This window comes from Marmota monax, unplaced genomic scaffold, assembly GCF_021218885.2.
Source record: "Marmota monax isolate L192 unplaced genomic scaffold, Marmota_monax_Labrador192_F-V1.1 WCK01_AAM20220418_F8-fsc00081, whole genome shotgun sequence".
NCBI lineage: Eukaryota > Metazoa > Chordata > Mammalia > Rodentia > Sciuridae > Marmota > Marmota monax.
Window position 1 is genome coordinate 3,779,380 of NW_026695234.1, and position 6,000 is coordinate 3,785,379.

Consider the following 6,000-nt stretch of genomic DNA (forward strand, 5'->3'; position numbering starts at 1 on the left):
CATGCTCAGCTGCTGACATGCTTAGAAGGCTAGGACCCCTTCGGAGTGACCACACACACACACACACACACACACACACACCTGTGAAAAACAACTTAGAGGAGGAAAGGTTTATTTTGGCTCATGGTTTCAAAGATGTTAGTTCATGGTTGGCTCCAAGGCAGAAACATCATGGAGGATGGGTGTAAAAAAGGAAAAGTTTCTCAGCTCAGAGCAACTGGGAAGCAGAGAGAGGAGTAAAAGAGAGAGGATAGGGACAAGATATAATCCCCAAGGACATGTCTGGAGTGACCTACTGCCTCCAACTGAGCCCTACCACCTACAGTTCCTAACACCTCCAGTAGTCCAGTCAACTGTCAATGGATTAATCCATTGTTGAGGTCAGAACCCTCTTACTTTCCAAAGCCCCACCTTGGGACATTGCTGCACTGGGGACCAGGACCTCAACACACGTGTCTTTATGGGACATTTCATATCCCAAACATAACAATGAGCTATTTAAAAAAAAATGGACTTTTTATTTTGAGATAATTGTAGATTCACATGCAGTTGTAATGCACCTTCACCCTATGTCTCTAATGGTAACATCTTGCAAAACTATAGCATAAGTTGAAAAGTTTATTTTTGCTCCACTGAATTGCTTTCATGTTTTTGTCAAAATCAGATGAATAAATGTGTGGGTCTAATTTTCATCAGAAGGATAAGTGTGTGGATCTAATTCTGGTCCATTAATTTAAATTTCTGTTCCTCTCACAATACATCAGTCTTAATTATTATAGCTGTATAGCAAATCTTGAAATTGGATAGATTGCTTCTTCTCATTTTAATTCTTTTTAAAAAAATTTTTTGGAGAGAATTAATATCTTTCCTAAGTCAAATCTCCCAATCCATGAATACTTTATTTTTCCATTTATAGTTATCAGTAGGTGTGTCCAGTGCGTGTTTTGTTGCATTTACAACTAAGCAATTTTTTTTTTTTAGTTATGGTAAATGGTTTTGTATTTTTAAATTTTGGTGTCTACGTGTGCATTCATTCTTCCATAGTTAAGCATAATGTAGGCTGAGGAGTCTTTGGTAGATGTTCTTTATCAAGTTGAGGACATCTTCCTTTATTCTTATTTATCTGAAAGTTTTTTCCCCTTTGTCTTTAATGGATACTGAATTTTGTCAAATGCTTTTGCTGCATCTGCATCACTTGAAAGATCTTTCTTTTTCAGCCTCCCGCCCCCATACAACTGGTGCTAACGTTTACTTAAACCAGTAGTAGAATTATCCAGTGAAGTCATTTGGGCCTAGAGATTTCTCTTTGGATGAGTTTTAAAATTTAAATTTAGCCAGGCGTGGGCGCACACACTTGTAATCCCAGTGGTTTGGGAGGCTAAGGCAGGAGGATCAAAAATTCAAAGCCAGCCTCAGCAACTTAGGAAGGCCCTAAGCAACTTAGCAAGACCCTGTCTCAAAGTAAAAAGGGCTGGGAATGGGGCTTAGTGGTTAAGCCCCTTTAGTTTCAATCTCTGGTACCAAAAACAAACAAACAAACAAATAAAAGTAAAAATATAAAATTATGAATTCAAGAGGTATAGCAATTATTTAAATGCAATTCTTACTGCATCTGGGTGAACTGTGATGACTCGTGTTTTCCAAGAAATTGATTCCTTTTATTCCTGATACTGCAATTCGTGACCTTCCTTTTTCTCCCTCTCTCTCTCCCTATCTGTTGTCAGTCAACCTTATTGATCTTTTCGAGTGCTGCTCTTTTTTTTCATTGATTTTCTCTATTATCTTTTTCTTTTTGGTGTTATTACTTTTGCTCTGTTTTGCATTATTTCCTTCTTTGGGTTTACTTTCTCTTCTTTTCTAGATTTTTGAGGGAGGAACTTAGATTAAAGGATTTGAGACTTTTCCTTTTATCTAACACATGTTTTTAGTGCTAAGAGCATTTTCCTCAGTATCCCTTTAGCACATTTTTATATGCTGTTCAGTCTTGTGCCCTATAGAGCTACTTGGATAAATGATAGACTGTGTATTCGGCAATAGTCCCAAAGACTGTAACATATTGTCCTATTTTCTAAAAGTACACTCTATAATGTGTTCACATAACAAAATAGTGCAACATTTTTTCTCAGAATGTATCACCATCATTAAGGAAAATATTATTGTATTTTCATTTTCATTCAATTTAATGCATTTTTTAAAATTTGCTTTGACACTACCTCTTTGACCCATTGTTTAGAAGTGTGTTGTTTAATTTTCAAATGTTTGGAGATTTCCCTGCTATTTTTCTGTTATTAATTTCCATTGTAATTGGAAAATATGCTCTGTATGTTTTCAATTCTTTTAAACTATATTCTGTTCAATTCTTGTTAGTTTTGTTGTATGGCCTAGGATATGGGCCATCTTGATATATGACCTATCGGAACTTGAAAAAAACGTGTTTTCTGCTATTGCTGGGTGGGATGATCTATTAAAGTAGATTTACATCATTTACCCCTCCCCTGGTTTTGAATGTCTTAAATATTTTCTCTTTATACAGTTAGAATCACATCAGAGACTATTATAATTTTTTGCTTCTACCACGAAACATAATTTAGATAACCCAAGAGAAAAAGGAAGGTTCTACCATGTCAACCCATATTTTTGCTGTTCCTTCTCCTTTCTGATGTTTCAAGTTTCCTTCTATTATCTTTTCCTTTCTGTTTAAGAACTTCTTATAGCCATTCTTTAGGGTAGGTGTTTATGACAAATTCTCTTCGTGTTTCCTTATTATAGAATGTCCTGATTTTTCTTTCATTCCCAAAGGCTACTTGTCTGCCTATAGGATTCTGGGTTACAGTGCTTGTCTTTCAGCACTTGAAAAATATTGTTCTATTTCCTTCTGTCCTCCATGGTTTCATAGAAGAAATCTGCTGTAATGCAGTAGTTTCTGCCTACAGGTAAATTGCCTTCCTTCCTTTCTTTTTTCCTTTTTTTAAAGAGCAGGTTATGTTTTATTATTATTATTTTAAAATTTTTATTTTAATTTGTTATATATGACAGCAGAATGTATTACAATTTATATTACATACCGGTAAATCGTCTTTCTATAGGTAAATTGTCCCTTTTTCACCCCTAATTGATTTTAAGATGTGTTTTCTTTGTCTTTAGTTTTTGTTAGTTTAATTATGATATGTCATTATGTGGGTTTCTTTTTTTTAAATATTCTTTTAGTTGTAGATGGTCACAATACCTTCATTTCATTTTTTTATTTTTAGGTGGTGCTGAGGATCGAACCCAGTGCCTCATATGTGCAAGGTAAGTGCTCTACCACTGGGCCACAATCCCAGCCCCTTTATATGGATTTCTTTGAGTTTATTCTGTTTGGAGTTCACAATCCTTGAATCTGTAGGCTGATGTCTCTTGCTAAGTTCCAAAAGTGTCCAACCATTATTTCCTTGAAAACTTCTCAACCTTATTTATCTTCTTCTAGAATTCTGATAATGTGATTAGGTCTTTTATTATAGTCCCACAGGTCCCTGGGGCTGCATTTATGTTTTTAAAAATCTGTTTTTTCTATTGTTCATGTGGATAACTTTTATTTCCTATCTTCCAGCTCACTTTTTTTTTTCTCCTCTTCATTCTTCTGTTGAACCCATCCACTGGGTTTTCATTTTCATTATTACGTTTTTCTTTTCAAACATTTCCACTGGATTGTTCCTTACATGTGTTCTTTCTTTGCTGATACTATATTTTAATTTGTTTATAATCGTTCACTGAAATATTTTCTTAAAATATCATGGCTACTTTAAAATTTTTGTCAGGTAATCCAAATAGCCCCATCCTTTTGGTGTTGCATTAATTGATTATAATTATATAGTTCAGTTTGAGATTTTCCTGGTTCTTGGTACAACAAATTATTTCAATTGAAACCTGGACACTTTCATATTATGGGATTCTGGGCCTTATTTGAATCTTGTTTATTTATTGTTACTGTCAGGTGCAGGTAGCAGTCTCTAATCCCTATTCAGCCTTTGTTGAGACTTGATTTGAGATGCTGGCTCCCTGTTTTGCTGGACAATGATGGGAATTTCAGATTCCCAGGTGGTCTGCATTGACAACACAGTGGGTGTGTCCTTGTTACTAATGGACAGTGGGGAGAGTCCTGACTCTCCACCAGACCTCCTCTAGTACCACCCCAGAGGAGAAGAGGAAAGGCACTTCATTACTGTTGGGTGGGGATGGAAGTCCACGGTTCCCCATGTCCTCTCCCATGACACTGTGTGATGGTGGTGGTCCCTATGTGATCTCCCCTGTGATCCCATGGGATGGCTGGTGGTGGGCTTGTAGGCGGAGTGTAAGACTCAGCTTTCACCTCAGCAGCAGAGTTGGAGTACTTGGTCACTACTTTACAAGGGTGGAAGTCAAGGTTCCTCACTCAAACCTTTTTTGGCATAAGTGAGAGTGGGGCCATGTTTTTTCTGTGGCATTTGCAGTAGAGATGTTATTGTCTAAAAGTTGTTGTCTTACTGGAGACAGCAGGCTTCTGTCGGTGTTTTAAGGTTGCTTCAAGTCTGGGATATATGAGGTAAAAAATGAAACCTGGAGAACTCACCATTGCTTGGGTCCTGAGGTCCCTGGAAAATCTATCTTCTCTTTATGTTTCAGAGTCTTAAATTTGCTTTACATATAATTTTCAGGGTTTTCAGTTGTACTTAGTGAGAAAACAGAGAAAAGTACATCTACTCTCTTTTCCAGAAGCGAAAGCCTCCCTACTATATTTTTAACAGCTTAATTGAGATATAATTCATATGCAAAACAATTCACATATTTAAAGAGTACAATTCAGTGGATTAGTGCATTCATAGATGATCGCTGCAATAAATTTCAGAACATTTTTATTACTCCCAGAAGAAAACTTAAACACACCCCCACCCACACACAGTCTCCCAGTTCTAGATAACTGTAAATCTACTTCCTGTCTCTGTAGATTTGCCTATCCTGGACATTTCATTCAAGTGGAGTCATGCAATATGTGGTCCTTTATGATTGGTTTCTTTCACTTGGCATAATGTTTTCCGAGTTTCTCCATGTCACAGTATGTATCAGTACTTCATTTCTTTTTGTTGCTGAATATTATTCCGTGGTAAGGATATACCACATTTTATCTTTTCACAATCAGCTGATGAATGGAAACATTTGGGCTGTTTATGCCTTTTGCTGCTATGAATAATGCTGCTCTGAGCATTTCTGTCCAAGTTGTTGTTGAACATATGCTTTTATTTCTCTTGTATAAATACCTAGGAATGGAATTGCCAGATCATATGGTAACCAAGTCTCCCCATGCCAGACTGCCAGCCTGCTTCCCAAAGTGGCTGCTTCATTTTCATTCCCACCAGCAATGTATGAGGGCTGCAAATTCTCCACATCCTTGCCAATGCCGGTTATTATCGCTCTTTGATTACAGCCATCCTAGTGTTATTTCATTTGTGGTTTTGATCTGCATTGTATTGATGACTAATGATGCTGAGCATCTTTCCTTGTGATTATTTTCCATTTGTGTGTCTTCTTTGGAAAACAGTCTATTTTGAGCCTTTGCCCATTTTTAAATTAGAAAATTTTATTTGTCTCATTGTTATTGTTTTAATAACTCTTTATATGTTCTAGATACAAGTCCCTTATCAGAACATGATTTGCAAGGATTTTCTTCATTTTGTGGATCATAGTTATACTATCTTATTGGTGTTCTTTGAAGCATAAATGTTTTAATTGATGATATCCAATGGATCTATTTTTTTCATTGGTTGATTGTGCTAAAAAGCACTCTCTAATCCAAGACCATAAAGATTAATGCCAATGTTTTCTTCTAGGAGTTTTATAGTTTTAGCTCTTACATTTAGGCCTTTAATTTGAGTTAATTCTGGTATATGTTGTGAGGTAGTGATCTGAGTTCATGCTTTTACATGTAGATGCCCATTAGCTCCAGCACCATAGTCTTGGCATCCGTGTTGAAAAATCACCTAAGGT